The 15945-nt window shown below is 42.8% G+C and overlaps 28 non-coding genes across 28 annotated transcripts; 16 read left to right on the top strand and 12 right to left on the bottom strand.

Moving 5' to 3' along the window:
- Window positions 1–972: 972 nt before the first annotated feature.
- On the top strand, window positions 973–1066 carry Trnay-gua. The gene is made up of 2 exons: window positions 973–1009; window positions 1031–1066. It is a non-coding gene; the product is annotated as a tRNA-Tyr (tRNA).
- An 882-nt stretch (window positions 1067–1948) lies between these two features.
- Trnay-gua lies at window positions 1949–2043 on the top strand. Its single transcript has 2 exons — window positions 1949–1985; window positions 2008–2043. It is a non-coding gene; the product is annotated as a tRNA-Tyr (tRNA).
- An 866-nt stretch (window positions 2044–2909) lies between these two features.
- Window positions 2910–3006, top strand: Trnah-gug. The gene is made up of 2 exons: window positions 2910–2946; window positions 2970–3006. It is a non-coding gene; the product is annotated as a tRNA-His (tRNA).
- Window positions 3007–3877: 871 nt separating this feature from the next.
- Window positions 3878–3971, top strand: Trnay-gua. Its single transcript has 2 exons — window positions 3878–3914; window positions 3936–3971. It is a non-coding gene; the product is annotated as a tRNA-Tyr (tRNA).
- Window positions 3972–4835: 864 nt separating this feature from the next.
- Window positions 4836–4929, top strand: Trnay-gua. Its single transcript has 2 exons — window positions 4836–4872; window positions 4894–4929. It is a non-coding gene; the product is annotated as a tRNA-Tyr (tRNA).
- A 188-nt stretch (window positions 4930–5117) lies between these two features.
- On the bottom strand, window positions 5118–5241 carry Trnal-caa. Its single transcript has 2 exons — window positions 5204–5241; window positions 5118–5163 (listed from the first exon to the last, which is right to left on the bottom strand). It is a non-coding gene; the product is annotated as a tRNA-Leu (tRNA).
- Window positions 5242–5794: 553 nt separating this feature from the next.
- Trnay-gua lies at window positions 5795–5887 on the top strand. The gene is made up of 2 exons: window positions 5795–5831; window positions 5852–5887. It is a non-coding gene; the product is annotated as a tRNA-Tyr (tRNA).
- Window positions 5888–6076: 189 nt separating this feature from the next.
- On the bottom strand, window positions 6077–6200 carry Trnal-caa. The gene is made up of 2 exons: window positions 6163–6200; window positions 6077–6122 (listed from the first exon to the last, which is right to left on the bottom strand). It is a non-coding gene; the product is annotated as a tRNA-Leu (tRNA).
- A 552-nt stretch (window positions 6201–6752) lies between these two features.
- Trnay-gua lies at window positions 6753–6845 on the top strand. The gene is made up of 2 exons: window positions 6753–6789; window positions 6810–6845. It is a non-coding gene; the product is annotated as a tRNA-Tyr (tRNA).
- Window positions 6846–7033: 188 nt separating this feature from the next.
- Window positions 7034–7157, bottom strand: Trnal-caa. Its single transcript has 2 exons — window positions 7120–7157; window positions 7034–7079 (listed from the first exon to the last, which is right to left on the bottom strand). It is a non-coding gene; the product is annotated as a tRNA-Leu (tRNA).
- Window positions 7158–7709: 552 nt separating this feature from the next.
- On the top strand, window positions 7710–7802 carry Trnay-gua. Its single transcript has 2 exons — window positions 7710–7746; window positions 7767–7802. It is a non-coding gene; the product is annotated as a tRNA-Tyr (tRNA).
- A 188-nt stretch (window positions 7803–7990) lies between these two features.
- Trnal-caa lies at window positions 7991–8114 on the bottom strand. The gene is made up of 2 exons: window positions 8077–8114; window positions 7991–8036 (listed from the first exon to the last, which is right to left on the bottom strand). It is a non-coding gene; the product is annotated as a tRNA-Leu (tRNA).
- Window positions 8115–8667: 553 nt separating this feature from the next.
- Trnay-gua lies at window positions 8668–8761 on the top strand. Its single transcript has 2 exons — window positions 8668–8704; window positions 8726–8761. It is a non-coding gene; the product is annotated as a tRNA-Tyr (tRNA).
- Window positions 8762–8949: 188 nt separating this feature from the next.
- Trnal-caa lies at window positions 8950–9073 on the bottom strand. The gene is made up of 2 exons: window positions 9036–9073; window positions 8950–8995 (listed from the first exon to the last, which is right to left on the bottom strand). It is a non-coding gene; the product is annotated as a tRNA-Leu (tRNA).
- A 553-nt stretch (window positions 9074–9626) lies between these two features.
- On the top strand, window positions 9627–9719 carry Trnay-gua. The gene is made up of 2 exons: window positions 9627–9663; window positions 9684–9719. It is a non-coding gene; the product is annotated as a tRNA-Tyr (tRNA).
- Window positions 9720–9908: 189 nt separating this feature from the next.
- Window positions 9909–10031, bottom strand: Trnal-caa. Its single transcript has 2 exons — window positions 9994–10031; window positions 9909–9953 (listed from the first exon to the last, which is right to left on the bottom strand). It is a non-coding gene; the product is annotated as a tRNA-Leu (tRNA).
- Window positions 10032–10577: 546 nt separating this feature from the next.
- On the top strand, window positions 10578–10678 carry Trnay-gua. The gene is made up of 2 exons: window positions 10578–10621; window positions 10642–10678. It is a non-coding gene; the product is annotated as a tRNA-Tyr (tRNA).
- Window positions 10679–10867: 189 nt separating this feature from the next.
- Trnal-caa lies at window positions 10868–10992 on the bottom strand. Its single transcript has 2 exons — window positions 10954–10992; window positions 10868–10913 (listed from the first exon to the last, which is right to left on the bottom strand). It is a non-coding gene; the product is annotated as a tRNA-Leu (tRNA).
- Window positions 10993–11545: 553 nt separating this feature from the next.
- Window positions 11546–11638, top strand: Trnay-gua. The gene is made up of 2 exons: window positions 11546–11582; window positions 11603–11638. It is a non-coding gene; the product is annotated as a tRNA-Tyr (tRNA).
- Window positions 11639–11826: 188 nt separating this feature from the next.
- Trnal-caa lies at window positions 11827–11950 on the bottom strand. The gene is made up of 2 exons: window positions 11913–11950; window positions 11827–11872 (listed from the first exon to the last, which is right to left on the bottom strand). It is a non-coding gene; the product is annotated as a tRNA-Leu (tRNA).
- A 553-nt stretch (window positions 11951–12503) lies between these two features.
- Window positions 12504–12598, top strand: Trnay-gua. Its single transcript has 2 exons — window positions 12504–12540; window positions 12561–12598. It is a non-coding gene; the product is annotated as a tRNA-Tyr (tRNA).
- A 191-nt stretch (window positions 12599–12789) lies between these two features.
- Window positions 12790–12913, bottom strand: Trnal-caa. Its single transcript has 2 exons — window positions 12876–12913; window positions 12790–12835 (listed from the first exon to the last, which is right to left on the bottom strand). It is a non-coding gene; the product is annotated as a tRNA-Leu (tRNA).
- A 553-nt stretch (window positions 12914–13466) lies between these two features.
- On the top strand, window positions 13467–13559 carry Trnay-gua. The gene is made up of 2 exons: window positions 13467–13503; window positions 13524–13559. It is a non-coding gene; the product is annotated as a tRNA-Tyr (tRNA).
- A 189-nt stretch (window positions 13560–13748) lies between these two features.
- Window positions 13749–13872, bottom strand: Trnal-caa. Its single transcript has 2 exons — window positions 13835–13872; window positions 13749–13794 (listed from the first exon to the last, which is right to left on the bottom strand). It is a non-coding gene; the product is annotated as a tRNA-Leu (tRNA).
- A 553-nt stretch (window positions 13873–14425) lies between these two features.
- Trnay-gua lies at window positions 14426–14518 on the top strand. The gene is made up of 2 exons: window positions 14426–14462; window positions 14483–14518. It is a non-coding gene; the product is annotated as a tRNA-Tyr (tRNA).
- A 189-nt stretch (window positions 14519–14707) lies between these two features.
- On the bottom strand, window positions 14708–14830 carry Trnal-caa. The gene is made up of 2 exons: window positions 14793–14830; window positions 14708–14752 (listed from the first exon to the last, which is right to left on the bottom strand). It is a non-coding gene; the product is annotated as a tRNA-Leu (tRNA).
- Window positions 14831–15383: 553 nt separating this feature from the next.
- Window positions 15384–15476, top strand: Trnay-gua. Its single transcript has 2 exons — window positions 15384–15420; window positions 15441–15476. It is a non-coding gene; the product is annotated as a tRNA-Tyr (tRNA).
- A 188-nt stretch (window positions 15477–15664) lies between these two features.
- On the bottom strand, window positions 15665–15788 carry Trnal-caa. The gene is made up of 2 exons: window positions 15751–15788; window positions 15665–15710 (listed from the first exon to the last, which is right to left on the bottom strand). It is a non-coding gene; the product is annotated as a tRNA-Leu (tRNA).
- Window positions 15789–15945: the final 157 nt, after the last annotated feature.

Raw genomic sequence — 15945 nt, 5'->3', positions numbered from 1 at the left:
AAAGAGCGGAGGGACTGTAATTAAGCAAAGCTGTAATTGCTTGAAATCCATAGTTAACTGGTTCCAGTCCGGCTCCTTGGGACCCAACCTTTTACAATACCAATAACCAAATTTAATACCAAAATGTTCGTACCACTAATGACGCATTAAGACGAATGAGTATGTACACAGAGATACACTCAATGAATGGATGCTATACTATTAACCTTGAAAAAGAACATAAAATGCAAGTAAAATTAATAGCTTAAGAAAGGGCTTACGGTGGAGGGAGGAAAAAAAAGTATGTCAGGAGTGGGATTTGAACCCGCGCCACATTCGTGGACCCGAACACCCGTATCTCCACACTATGGGAGAATACCTGATACAATACCTTGAGTCTGGCGCCTTAGACCGCTCAGCCATCCTGACAACGATGTTAAAAGTCATATCTTGACGCTTTTATAGTCACCGTATGTATTCGTTGCCATTCAGTTTAGATGTTGATACTCCCCACATCCCTGCATGTTGGGGATGGGGTTTGAGCTATTGAAATTTCATTCCCATCTGCGTTCTTGCCTCCTTCAAAGCTTCTTATTTTCAGATGCAACTGGTGTAATGGATGCACTCTTCGCCTATGACTCTCAATTGTCACGACGTTTTGACTTGCTGGGTAGTCCTGCACACATTCAGCGAATGATAATACTGAATGATTTCGGGTTTCGTCACATGCATAACTGAGGATGTTTTTGTGAGTTAGGCTCTTTGCTTACAGATTCCATAATGACTTCGGTATATGTCAGCTTGTGTCTCACTGGGGTTGGTGTGAGGAGACATATGTGGCTCTGCGGTTGAAATGATCTACACTTATATTCGGCATGTTACTGGCCATGACGCACGGTCAGCAAGGAGGAAGTATTTGATCAGTCAAGCGATTAAAGTGGTATTGATTTGAAACAAATGTGTCTTTTAAAACGACGATGCAAGTGTCAGGGACCCGTGATAGCTCAGTTGGTAGAGCGGAGGACTGTAGTGGCAAAAGCTGTAATTGGCAATCCTTAGGTCGCTGGTTCAAATCCGGCTCGCGGGACAACCTTTTGCTATTAATAACCAAATTTAATACCAAAATGTTCATGCCACTATTGACGCATTAAGACAGATAAATTATCTTCCAGAATGCACTCAATGAATGGATGCCTGCTATTAACCCGAAAGAACGCCAAATGCAAGTAAAATTAATGGCTTAAGAAAGGGCTTGATTGGAGGGAGGAAAAAAAGTGTGTCAGGGTGGGATTTGAAGGCCCACGCCCACATTCGTGGACCAGAACACCCGTATCTCCACTATGGGAGAAGGCCTGATGCAATACCTTGAGTCTGGCGCCTTGTAGACCGCTCAGGCCATCCCTGACAACGATGTTAAAGAAGTCATATCTTGACGCTTTTATAGTCACCCATGTATTCGTTGCCATTGATTTGATGTTGATACTCCCCACATCCCTGCATATATTGGGGATAGAGTTTGAGCTATTAATTTCATTCCATCTGCGTTCTTGCCTCCTTCAAGCTTCTTATTTTCAATGCAACTGGTGTAATGGGATGCACTCTTCATGTAACTCTCAATTGTCACGACGTTTTGACTTGCTGAGTAGTCTGCACACATTTCAGCGAATGATAATGCTGAATATTCAGGTTTTCGTCACATGCATAACTGAGGATGTTTGTGAGGGATTAGGCTCTTTGCTTACAGATTCCATAATGGCTTCGGTATATGTCAACTTGTCTCACTGGAGATTGGTGTGAGGGGACATATGTGGCTCTGCACCCGGTTGAAATGAGTCTACACTTATATTCGGCATGTTACTGGCCTAGCGACGCACGGTCAGCAAGGAGGAAGTATTTGATCAGTCAAGCGATTAAAGTGGTATTGATTTGAAACAAATGTGTCTTTTAAAACGACGTTAAAGTGTCAGGACCCGTGATAGCTCAGTTGGTAGAGCGGAGGACTGTAGTGGTGTAAAGCTGTAATTGGCAATCCTTAGGTCGCTGGTTCAAATCCGGCTCATGGGACAACCTTTTGCTATTAATAGCCAATTTAATACCAAAAATGTTCATGCCACTATTGACGCATTAAGACAGATAAGTATCTTCCAGAATGCACTCAATGAATGGATGTCTGCTATTAACCCGAAGAACGCCAAATGCAAGTAAAGATTAATAGCTTAAAGAAAGGGCTTGATTGGAGGGAGGAAAAAAGTGTGTCAGGGTGGGATTTGAACCCACGCCCACATTCGTGGACCAGAACACCCGTATCTCCCACTATGGGAGAAGGCCTGATGCAATACCTTGAGTCTGGCGCCTTAGACCGCTCAGCCATCCTGACAACGATGTTAAAGTCATATCTTGGCGCTTTTATAGTCACCCATGTATTCGTTGCCATTGATTTGATGTTGATACTCCCACATCCCTGCATATATTAGGGATAGAGTTTGAGCTATTAATTTCATTCCATCTGCGTTCTTGCCTCCTTCAAGCTTCTTATTTTCAATGCAACTGGTGTAATGGATGCACTCTTCATGTAACTCTCAATTGTCACGACGTTTTGACTTGCTGAGTAGTCTGCACACATTTCAGCGAATGATAATGCTGAATATTCAGGTTTTCGTCACATGCATAACTGAGGGATGTTTGTGAGGATTAGGCTCTTTGCTTACAGATTCCATAATGACTTCGGTATATGTCAACTTGTCTCACTGGAGATTGGTGTGAGGGAGACATATGTGGCTCTGCGGTTGAAATGAGTCTACACTTATATTTCGGCATGTTACTGGCCACGACGCACGGTCAGCAAGGAGGAAGTATTTGATCAGTCAAGCGATTAAAGTGGTATTGATTTGAAACAAATGTGTCTTTTAAAACGACGTTAAGTGTCAGGACCCGTGATAGCTCAGTTGGTAGAGCGGAGGACTGTGAATTAAGCAAAGCTGTAATTGGCAATCCTTAGGTCGCTGGTTCAAATCCGGCTCATTGGGACAACCTTTTGCTATTAATAACCAAATTTAATGCCAAAATGTTCATGCCACTATTGACGCATTAAGACAGATAAGTATCTTCCAGAATGCACTCAATGAATGGATGTCTGCTATTAACCCGAAAGAACGCCAAATGCAAGTAAAATTAATAGCTTAAGAAAAGGGCTTGATTGGAGGGAGGAAAAAAAAGTGTGTCAGGAGTGGGATTTGAACCCACGCCCACATTCATGGACCAGAACACCCGTATCTCCACTATGGGAGAAGGCCTGATGCAATACCTTGGAGTCTGGCGCCTTAGACCGCTCAGCCATCCTGACAACGATGTTAAAAGTCATATCTTGACGCTTTTATAGTCACCCATGTATTCGTTGCCATTGATTTGATGTTGATACTCCCCCACATCCCTGCATATATTGGGGATAGAGTTTGAGCTATTAATTTCATTCCATCTGCGTTCTTGCCTCCTTCAAGCTTCTTATTTTCAATGCAACTGGTGTAATGGATGCACTCTTCATGTAACTCTCAATTGTCACGACGTTTTGACTTGCTGAGTAGTCTGCACACATTTCAGCGAATAATAATGCTGAACATTCAGGTTTTCGTCACATGCATAACTGAGGATGTTTGTGAGGATTAGGCTCTTTGCTTACAGATTCCATAATGACTTCGGTATATGTCAACTTGTCTCACTGGAGATTGGTGTGAGGGAGACATATGTGGCTCTGCGGTTGAAATGAGTCTACACTTATATTCGGCATGTTACTGGCCATGACGCACGGTCAGCAAGGAGGAAGTATTTGATCAGTCAAGCGATTAAAAGTGGTATTGATTTGAAACAAATGTGTCTTTTAAAACGACGTTAAGTGTCAGGACCCGTGATAGCTCAGTTGGTAGAGCGGAGGACTGTAGTGGCAAAAGCTGTAATTGGCAATCCTTAGGTCGCTGGTTCAAATCCGGCTCATGGGACAACCTTTTGCTATTAATAACCAAATTTAATACCAAAATGTTCATGCCACTATTGACGCATTAAGACAGATAAGTATCTTCCAGAATGCACTCAATGAATGGATGTCTGCTATTAACCCGAAAGAACGCCAAATGCAAGTAAAATTAATAGCTTAAGAAAGGGCTTGATTGGAGGGAGGAAAAAAGTGTGTCAGGAGTGGATTTGAACCCACGCCCACATTCGTGGACCAGAACACCCGTATCTCCACTATGGGAGAAGGCCTGATGCAATACCTTGAGTCTGGCGCCTTAGACCGCTCGGCCATCCTGACAACGATGTTAAAAGTCATATCTTGACGCTTTTATAGTCACCCATGTATTCGTTGCCATTGATTTGATGTTGATACTGCCCCACATCCCTGCATATATTGGGGATAGAGTTTGAGCTATTAATTTCATTCCATCTGCGTTCTTGCCTCCTTCAAGCTTCTTATTTTCAATGCAACTGGTGTAATGGATGTACTCTTCATGTAACTCTCAATTGTCACGACGTTTTGACTTGCTGAGTAGTCTGCACACATTTCAGCGAATAATAATGCTGAACATTCAGGTTTTCGTCACATGCATAACTGAGCATGTTTGTGAGGATTAGGCTCTTTGCTTACAGATTCCATAATGACTTCGGTATATGTCAACTTGTCTCACTGGAGATTGGTGTGAGGAGACATATGTGGCTCTGCGGTTGAAATGAGTCTACACTTATATTCGGCATGTTACTGGCCATGACGCACGGTCAGCAAGGAGGAAGTATTTGATCAGTCAAGCGATTAAAGTGGTATTGATTTGAAACAAATGTGTCTTTTAAAACGACGTTAAGTGTCAGGACCCGTGATAGCTCAGTTGGTAGAGCGGAGGACTGTAGTGGCAAAAGCTGTAATTGGCAATCCTTAGGTCGCTGGTTCAAATCCGGCTCGCGGGACAACCTTTGCTATTAATAACCAAATTTAATACCAAAATGTTCATGCCACTATTGACGCATTAAGACAGATAAGTATCTTCCAGAATGCACTCAATGAATGGATGTCTGCTATTAACCCGAAAGAACGCCAAATGCAAGTAAAATTAATAGCTTAAGAAAAGGGCTTGATTGGAAGGAGGAAAAAAGTGTGTCAGGAATGGGATTTGAACCCACGCCCACATTCGTGGACCAGAACACCCGTATCTCCACTATGGGAGAAGGCCTGATGCAATACCTTGAGTCTGGCGCCTTAGACCGCTCGGCCATCCTGACAACGATGTTAAAAGTCATATCTTGACGCTTTTATAGTCACCCATGTATTCGTTGCCATTGATTTGATGTTGATACTCCCCCACATCCCTGCATATATTGGGGATAGAGTTTGAGCTATTAATTTCATTCCATCTGCGTTCTTGCCTCCTTCAAGCTTCTTATTTTCAATGCAACTGGTGTAATGGATGCACTCTTCATGTAACTCTCAATTGTCACGACGTTTTGACTTGCTGAGTAGTCTGCACACATTTCAGCGAATGATAATGCTGAATATTCAGGTTTTCGTCACATGCATAACTGAGGATGTTTGTGAGGATTAGGCTCTTTGCTTACAGATTCCATAATGACTTCGGTATATGTCAACTTGTCTCACTGGAGATTGGTGTGAGGAGACATATGTGGCTCTGCGGTTGAAATGAGTCTACACTTATATTCGGCATGTTACTGGCCATGACGCACGGTCAGCAAGGAGGAAGTATTTGATCAGTCAAGCGATTAAAGTGGTATTGATTTGAAACAAATGTGTCTTTTAAAACGACGTTAAGTGTCAGGACCCGTGATAGCTCAGTTGGTAGAGCGGAGGACTGTAGTGGCAAAGCTGTAATTGGCAATCCTTAGGTCGCTGGTTCAAATCCGGCTCGCGGGACAACCTTTTGCTATTAATAACCAAATTTAATACCAAAATGTTCATGCCACTATTGACGCATTAAGACAGATAAGTATCTTCCAGAATGCACTCAATGAATGGATGTCTGCTATTAACCCGAAAGAACGCCAAATGCAAGTAAAATTAATAGCTTAAGAAAAGGGCTTGATTGGAGGGAGGAAAAAAGTGTGTCAGGAGTGGGATTTGAACCCACGCCCACATTCGTGGACCAGAACACCCGTATCTCCACTATGGGAGAAGGCCTGATGCAATACCTTGAGTCTGGCGCCTTAGACCGCTCAGCCATCCTGACAACGATGTTAAAAGTCATATCTTGACGCTTTTATAGTCACCCATGTATTCGTTGCCATTGATTTGATGTTGATACTCCCCACATCCCTGCATATATTGGGGATAGAGTTTGAGCTATTAATTTCATTCCATCTGCGTTCTTGCCTCCTTCAAGCTTCTTATTTTCAATGCAACTGGTGTAATGGATGTACTCTTCATGTAACTCTCAATTGTCACGACGTTTTGACTTGCTGAGTAGTCTGCACACATTTCAGCGAATAATAATGCTGAACATTCAGGTTTTCGTCACATGCATAACTGAGCATGTTTGTGAGGATTAGGCTCTTTGCTTACAGATTCCATAATGACTTCGGTATATGTCAACTTGTCTCACTGGAGATTGGTGTGAGGAGACATATGTGGCTCTGCGGTTGAAATGAGTCTACACTTATATTCGGCATGTTACTGGCCACGACGCACGGTCAGCAAGGAGGAAGTATTTGATCAGTCAAGCGATTAAAGTGGTATTGATTTGAAACAAATGTGTCTTTTAAAACGACGTTAAGTGTCAGGACCCGTGATAGCTCAGTTGGTAGAGCGGAGGACTGTAGTAGCAAAGCTGTAATTGGCAATCCTTAGGTCGCTGGTTCAAATCCGGCTCGCGGGACAACCTTTTGCTATTAATAACCAAATTTAATACCAAAATGTTCATGCCACTATTGACGCATTAAGACAGATAAGTATCTTCCAGAATGCACTCAATGAATGGATGTCTGCTATTAACCCGAAAGAACGCCAAATGCAAGTAAAATTAATAGCTTAAGAAAGGGCTTGATTGGAGGGAGGAAAAAAGTGTGTCAGGAGTGGGATTTGAACCCACGCCCACATTCGTGGACCAGAACACCCGTATCTCCACTATGGGAGAAGGCCTGATGCAATACCTTGAGTCTGGCGCCTTAGACCGCTCGGCCATCCTGACAACGATGTTAAAGTCATATCTTGACGCTTTTATAGTCACCCATGTATTCGTTGCCATTGATTTGATGTTGATACTGCCCCACATCCCTGCATATATTGGGGATAGAGTTTGAGCTATTAATTTCATTCCATCTGCGTTCTTGCCTCCTTCAAGCTTCTTATTTTCAATGCAACTGGTGTAATGGATGTACTCTTCATGTAACTCTCAATTGTCACGACGTTTTGACTTGCTGAGTAGTCTGCACACATTTCAGCGAATAATAATGCTGAACATTCAGGTTTTCGTCACATGCATAACTGAGCATGTTTGTGAGGATTAGGCTCTTTGCTTACAGATTCCATAATGACTTCGGTATATGTCAACTTGTCTCACTGGAGATTGGTGTGAGGAGACATATGTGGCTCTGCGGTTGAAATGAGTCTACACTTATATTCGGCATGTTACTGGCCACGACGCACGGTCAGCAAGGAGGAAGTATTTGATCAGTCAAGCGATTAAAGTGGTATTGATTTGAAACAAATGTGTCTTTTAAAACGACGTTAAGTGTCAGGACCCGTGATAGCTCAGTTGGTAGAGCGGAGGACTGTAGTGGCAAAGCTGTAATTGGCAATCCTTAGGTCGCTGGTTCAAATCCGGCTCATGGGACAACCTTTTGCTATTAATAACCAAATTTAATACCAAAATGTTCATGCCACTATTGACGCATTAAGACAGATAAGTATCTTCCAGAATGCACTCAATGAATGGATGTCTGCTATTAACCCGAAAGAACGCCAAATGCAAGTAAAATTAATAGCTTAAGAAAGGGCTTGATTGGAGGGAGGAAAAAAGTGTGTCAGGAGTGGGATTTGAACCCACGCCCACATTCGTGGACCAGAACACCCGTATCTCCACTATGGGAGAAGGCCTGATGCAATACCTTGAGTCTGGCGCCTTAGACCGCTCGGCCATCCTGACAACGATGTTAAAAGTCATATCTTGACGCTTTTATAGTCACCCATGTATTCGTTGCCATTGATTTGATGTTGATACTGCCCCACATCCCTGCATATATTGGGGATAGAGTTTGAGCTATTAATTTCATTCCATCTGCGTTCTTGCCTCCTTCAAGCTTCTTATTTTCAATGCAACTGGTGTAATGGATGTACTCTTCATGTAACTCTCAATTGTCACGACGTTTTGACTTGCTGAGTAGTCTGCACACATTTCAGCGAATAATAATGCTGAACATTCAGGTTTTCGTCACATGCATAACTGAGCATGTTTGTGAGGATTAGGCTCTTTGCTTACAGATTCCATAATGACTTCGGTATATGTCAACTTGTCTCACTGGAGATTGGTGTGAGGAGACATATGTGGCTCTGCAGTTGAAATGAGTCTACACTTATATTCGGCATGTTACTGGCCACGACGCACGGTCAGCAAGGAGGAAGTATTTGATCAGTCAAGCGATTAAAGTGGTATTGATTTGAAACAAATGTGTCTTTTAAAACGACGTTAAGTGTCAGGACCCGTGATAGCTCAGTTGGTAGAGCGGAGGACTGTAATTAGCAAAGCTGTAATTGGCAATCCTTAGGTCGCTGGTTCAAATCCGGCTCATGGGACAACCTTTTGCTATTAATAACCAAATTTAATACCAAAATGTTCATGCCACTATTGACGCATTAAGACAGATAAGTATCTTCCAGAATGCACTCAATGAATGGATGTCTGCTATTAACCCGAAAGAACGCCAAATGCAAGTAAAATTAATAGCTTAAGAAAGGGCTTGATTGGAGGGAGGAAAAAAGTGTGTCAGGAGTGGGATTTGAACCCACGCCCACATTCGTGGACCAGAACACCCGTATCTCCACTATGGGAGAAGGCCTGATGCAATACCTTGAGTCTGGCGCCTTAGACCGCTCGGCCATCCTGACAACGATGTTAAAAGTCATATCTTGACGCTTTTATAGTCACCCATGTATTCGTTGCCATTGATTTGATGTTGATACTCCCCCACATCCCTGCATATATTGGGGATAGAGTTTGAGCTATTAATTTCATTCCATCTGCGTTCTTGCCTCCTTCAAGCTTCTTATTTTCAATGCAACTGGTGTAATGGATGCACTCTTCATGTAACTCTCAATTGTCACGACGTTTTGACTTGCTGAGTAGTCTGCACACATTTCAGCGAATGATAATGCTGAATATTCAGGTTTTCGTCACATGCATAACTGAGGATGTTTGTGAGGATTAGGCTCTTTGCTTACAGATTCCATAATGACTTCGGTATATGTCAACTTGTCTCACTGGAGATTGGTGTGAGGAGACATATGTGGCTCTGCAGTTGAAATGAGTCTACACTTATATTCGGCATGTTACTGGCCACGACGCACGGTCAGCAAGGAGGAAGTATTTGATCAGTCAAGCGATTAAAGTGGTATTGATTTGAAACAAATGTGTCTTTTAAAACGACGATAAGTGTCAGGACCCGTGATAGCTCAGTTGGTAGAGCGGAGGACTGTAGTAGCAAAGCTGTAATTGGCAATCCTTAGGTCGCTGGTTCAAATCCGGCTCGCGGGACAACCTTTTGCTATTAATAACCAAATTTAATACCAAAATGTTCATGCCACTATTGACGCATTAAGACAGATAAGTATCTTCCAGAATGCACTCAATGAATGGATGTCTGCTATTAACCCGAAAGAACGCCAAATGCAAGTAAAATTAATAGCTTAAGAAAGGGCTTGATTGGAGGGGGAAAAAAAAGTGTGTCAGGGTGGGATTTGAACCCACGCCCACATTCGTGGACCAGAACACCCGTATCTCCACTATGGGAGAAGGCCTGATGCAATACCTTGAGTCTGGCGCCTTAGACCGCTCGGCCATCCTGACAACGATGTTAAAAGTCATATCTTGACGCTTTTATAGTCACCCATGTATTCGTTGCCATTGATTTGATGTTGATACTCCCCCACATCCCTGCATATATTGGGGATAGAGTTTGAGCTATTAATTTCATTCCATCTGCGTTCTTGCCTCCTTCAAGCTTCTTATTTTCAATGCAACTGGTGTAATGGATGCACTCTTCATGTAACTCTCAATTGTCACGACGTTTTGACTTGCTGAGTAGTCTGCACACATTTCAGCGAATGATAATGCTGAATATTCAGGTTTTCGTCACATGCATAACTGAGGATGTTTGTGAGGATTAGGCTCTTTGCTTACAGATTCCATAATGACTTCGGTATATGTCAACTTGTCTCACTGGAGATTGGTGTGAGGAGACATATGTGGCTCTGCGGTTGAAATGAGTCTACACTTATATTCGGCATGTTACTGGCCACGACGCACGGTCAGCAAGGAGGAAGTATTTGATCAGTCAAGCGATTAAAGTGGTATTGATTTGAAACAAATGTGTCTTTTAAAACGACGATAAGTGTCAGGACCCGTGATAGCTCAGTTGGTAGAGCGGAGGACTGTAGTGGCAAAGCTGTAATTGGCAATCCTTAGGTCGCTGGTTCAAATCCGGCTCTGGGACAACCTTTTGCTATTAATAACCAAATTTAATACCAAAATGTTCATGCCACTATTGACGCATTAAGACAGATAAGTATCTTCCAGAATGCACTCAATGAATGGATGCCTGCTATTAACCCGAAAAGAACGCCAAATGCAAGTAAAATTAATAGCTTAAGAAAAGGGCTTGATTGGAGGGAGGAAAAAAAGTGTGTCAGGAGTGGGATTTGAACCCACGCCCACATTCGTGGACCAGAACACCCGTATCTCCACTATGGGAGAAGGCCTGATGCAATACCTTGAGTCTGGCGCCTTAGACCCGCTCGGCCATCCTGACAACGATGTTAAAAGTCATATCTTGACGCTTTTATAGTCACCCATGTATTCGTTGCCATTGATTTGATGTTGATACTCCCCCACATCCCTGCATATATTGGGGATAGAGTTTGAGCTATTAATTTCATTCCATCTGCGTTCTTGCCTCCTTCAAGCTTCTTATTTTCAATGCAACTGGTGTAATGGATGCACTCTTCATGTAACTCTCAATTGTCACGACGTTTTGACTTGCTGAGTAGTCTGCACACATTTCAGCGAATGATAATGCTGAATATTCAGGTTTTCGTCACATGCATAACTGAGGATGTTTGTGAGGATTAGGCTCTTTGCTTACAGATTCCATAATGACTTCGGTATATGTCAACTTGTCTCACTGGAGATTGGTGTGAGGAGACATATGTGGCTCTGCGGTTGAAATGAGTCTACACTTATATTCGGCATGTTACTGGCCACGACGCACGGTCAGCAAGGAGGAAGTATTTGATCAGTCAAGCGATTAAAGTGGTATTGATTTGAAACAAATGTGTCTTTTAAAACGACGATAAGTGTCAGGACCCGTGATAGCTCAGTTGGTAGAGCGGAGGACTGTAGTGGCAAAGCTGTAATTGGCAATCCTTAGGTAGCTGGTTCAAATCCGGCTCGCGGGACAACCTTTTGCTATTAATAACCAAATTTAATACCAAAATGTTCATGCCACTATTGACGCATTAAGACAGATAAGTATCTTCCAGAATGCACTCAATGAATGGATGCCTGCTATTAACCCGAAAGAACGCCAAATGCAAGTAAAATTAATAGCTTAAGAAAAGGGCTTGATTGGAGGGAGGAAAAAGTGTGTCAGGAGTGGGATTTGAACCCACGCCCACATTCGTGGACCAGAACACCCGTATCTCCACTATGGGAGAAGGCCTGATGCAATACCTTGAGTCTGGCGCCTTAGACCGCTCGGCCATCCTGACAACGATGTTAAAAGTCATATCTTGACGCTTTTATAGTCACCCATGTATTCGTTGCCATTGATTTGATGTTGATACTCCCCCACATCCCTGCATATATTGGGGATAGAGTTTGAGCTATTAATTTCATTCCATCTGCGTTCTTGCCTCCTTCAAGCTTCTTATTTTCAATGCAACTGGTGTAATGGATGCACTCTTCATGTAACTCTCAATTGTCACGACGTTTTGACTTGCTGAGTAGTCTGCACACATTTCAGCGAATGATAATGCTGAATATTCAGGTTTTCGTCACATGCATAACTGAGGATGTTTGTGAGGATTAGGCTCTTTGCTTACAGATTCCATAATGACTTCGGTATATGTCAACTTGTCTCACTGGAGATTGGTGTGAGGAGACATATGTGGCTCTGCGGTTGAAATGAGTCTACACTTATATTCGGCATGTTACTGGCCACGACGCACGGTCAGCAAGGAGGAAGTATTTGATCAGTCAAGCGATTAAAGTGGTATTGATTTGAAACAAATGTGTCTTTTAAAACGACGATAAGTGTCAGGACCCGTGATAGCTCAGTTGGTAGAGCGGAGGACTGTAGTGGCAAAGCTGTAATTGGCAATCCTTAGGTCGCTGGTTCAAATCCGGCTCATGCGGGACAACCTTTTGCTATTAATAACCAAATTTAATACCAAAATGTTCATGCCACTATTGACGCATTAAGACAGATAAGTATCTTCCAGAATGCACTCAATGAATGGATGCCTGCTATTAACCCGAAAGAACGCCAAATGCAAGTAAAATTAATAGCTTAAGAAAAGGGCTTGATTGGAGGGAGGAAAAAAGTGTGTGTCAGGAGTGGGATTTGAACCCACGCCCACATTCGTGGACCAGAACACCCGTATCTCCACTATGGGAGAAGGCCTGATGCAATACCTTGAGTCTGGCGCCTTAGACCGCTCGGCCATCCTGACAACGATGTTAAAAGTCATATCTTGACGCTTTTATAGTCACCCATGTATTCGTTGCCATTGATTTGATGTTGATACTCCCCCACATCCCTGCATATATTGGGGATAGAGTTTGAGCTATTAATTTCATTCCATCTGCGTTCTTGCCTCCTTCAAGCTTCTTATTTTCAATGCAACTGGTGTAATGGATGCACTCTTCATGTAACTCTCAATTGTCACGACGTTTTGACTTGCTGAGTAGTCTGCACACATTTCAGCGAATGATAATGCTGAATATTCAGGTTTTCGTCACATGCATAACTGAGGATGTTTGTGAGGATTAGGCTCTTTGCTTACAGATTCCATAATGACTTCGGTATATGTCAACTTGTCTCACTGGAGATTGGTGTGAGGAGACATATGTGGCTCTGCGGTTGAAATGAGTCTACACTTATATTCGGCATGTTACTGGCCACGACGCACGGTCAGCAAGGAGGAAGTATTTGATCAGTCAAGCGATTAAAGTGGTATTGATTTGAAACAAATGTGTCTTTTAAAACGACGATAAGTGTCAGGACCCGTGATAGCTCAGTTGGTAGAGCGGAGGACTGTAGTGGCAAAGCTGTAATTGGCAATCCTTAGGTCGCTGGTTCAAATCCGGCTCGCGGGACAACCTTTTGCTATTAATAACCAAATTTAATACCAAAATGTTCATGCCACTATTGACGCATTAAGACAGATAAGTATCTTCCAGAATGCACTCAATGAATGGATGCCTGCTATTAACCCGAAAGAACGCCAAATGCAAGTAAAATTAATAGCTTAAGAAAAGGGCTTGATTGGAGGGAGGAAAAAAGTGTGTCAGGAGTGGGATTTGAACCCACGCCCACATTCGTGGACCAGAACACCCGTATCTCCACTATGGGAGAAGGCCTGATGCAATACCTTGAGTCTGGCGCCTTAGACCGCTCGGCCATCCTGACAACGATGTTAAAAGTCATATCTTGACGCTTTTATAGTCACCCATGTATTCGTTGCCATTGATTTGATGTTGATACTCCCCCACATCCCTGCATATATTGGGGATAGAGTTTGAGCTATTAATTTCATTCCATCTGCGTTCTTGCCTCCTTCAAGCTTCTTATTTTCAATGCAACTGGTGTAATGGATGCACTCTTCATGTAACTCTCAATTGTCACGACGTTTTGACTTGCTGAGTAGTCTGCACACATTTCAGCGAATGATAATGCTGAATATTCAGGTTTTCGTCACATGCATAACTGAGGATGTTTGTGAGGATTAGGCTCTTTGCTTACAGATTCCATAATGACTTCGGTATATGTCAACTTGTCTCACTGGAGATTGGTGTGAGGAGACATATGTGGCTCTGCGGTTGAAATGAGTCTACACTTATATTCGGCATGTTACTGGCCACGACGCACGGTCAGCAAGGAGGAAGTATTTGATCAGTCAAGCGATTAAAGTGGTATTGATTTGAAACAAATGTGTCTTTTAAAACGACGATAAGTGTCAGGACCCGTGATAGCTCAGTTGGTAGAGCGGAGGACTGTAGTGGCAAAGCTGTAATTGGCAATCCTTAGGTCGCTGGTTCAAATCCGGCTCATGGGACAACCTTTTGCTATTAATAACCAAATTTAATACCAAAATGTTCATGCCACTATTGACGCATTAAGACAGATAAGTATCTTCCAGAATGCACTCAATGAATGGATGCCTGCTATTAACCCGAAAGAACGCCAAATGCAAGTAAAATTAATAGCTTAAGAAAAGGGCTTGATTGGAGGGAGGAAAAAAGTGTGTCAGGGTGGGATTTGAACCCACGCCCACATTCGTGGACCAGAACACCCGTATCTCCACTATGGGAGAAGGCCTGATGCAATACCTTGAGTCTGGCGCCTTAGACCGCTCGGCCATCCTGACAACGATGTTAAAAGTCATATCTTGACGCTTTTATAGTCACCCATGTATTCGTTGCCATTGATTTGATGTTGATACTCCCCCACATCCCTGCATATATTGGGGATAGAGTTTGAGCTATTAATTTCATTCCATCTGCGTTCTTGCCTCCTTCAAGCTTCTTATTTTCAATGCAACTGGTGTAATGGATGCACTCTTCATGTAACTCTCAATTGTCACGACGTTTTGACTTGCTGAGTAGTCTGCACACATTTCAGCGAATGATAATGCTGAATATTCAGGTTTTCGTCACATGCATAACTGAGGATGTTTGTGAGGATTAGGCTCTTTGCTTACAGATTCCATAATGACTTCGGTATATGTCAACTTGTCTCACTGGAGATTGGTGTGAGGAGACATATGTGGCTCTGCGGTTGAAATGAGTCTACACTTATATTCGGCATGTTACTGGCCACGACGCACGGTCAGCAAGGAGGAAGTATTTGATCAGTCAAGCGATTAAAGTGGTATTGATTTGAAACAAATGTGTCTTTTAAAACGACGATAAGTGTCAGGACCCGTGATAGCTCAGTTGGTAGAGCGGAGGACTGTAGTGGCAAAGCTGTAATTGGCAATCCTTAGGTCGCTGGTTCAAATCCGGCTCGCGGGACAACCTTTTGCTATTAATAACCAAATTTAATACCAAAATGTTCATGCCACTATTGACGCATTAAGACAGATAAGTATCTTCCAGAATGCACTCAATGAATGGATGCCTGCTATTAACCCGAAAGAACGCCAAATGCAAGTAAAATTAATAGCTTAAGAAAAGGGCTTGATTGGAGGGAGGAAAAAGTGTGTCAGGAGTGGGATTTGAACCCACGCCCACATTCGTGGACCAGAACACCCGTATCTCCACTATGGGAGAAGGCCTGATGCAATACCTTGAGTCTGGCGCCTTAGACCGCTCGGCCATCCTGACAACGATGTTAAAAGTCATATCTTGACGCTTTTATAGTCACCCATGTATTCGTTGCCATTGATTTGATGTTGATACTCCCCCACATCCCTGCATATATTGGGGATAGAGTTTGAGCTATTAATTTCATTCCATCTGCGTTCTTGCCTCCTTCAAGCTT

The sequence above is a fragment of the Haliotis rubra genome, unplaced genomic scaffold, assembly GCF_003918875.1.
Source record: "Haliotis rubra isolate DU_JTF1 unplaced genomic scaffold, ASM391887v1 Scf571, whole genome shotgun sequence".
NCBI classification, from domain to species: domain Eukaryota; kingdom Metazoa; phylum Mollusca; class Gastropoda; order Lepetellida; family Haliotidae; genus Haliotis; species Haliotis rubra.
The sequence above is the reverse complement of the archived record's forward strand: the minus strand, read 5'-3'. Positions and strand labels throughout refer to the sequence as shown.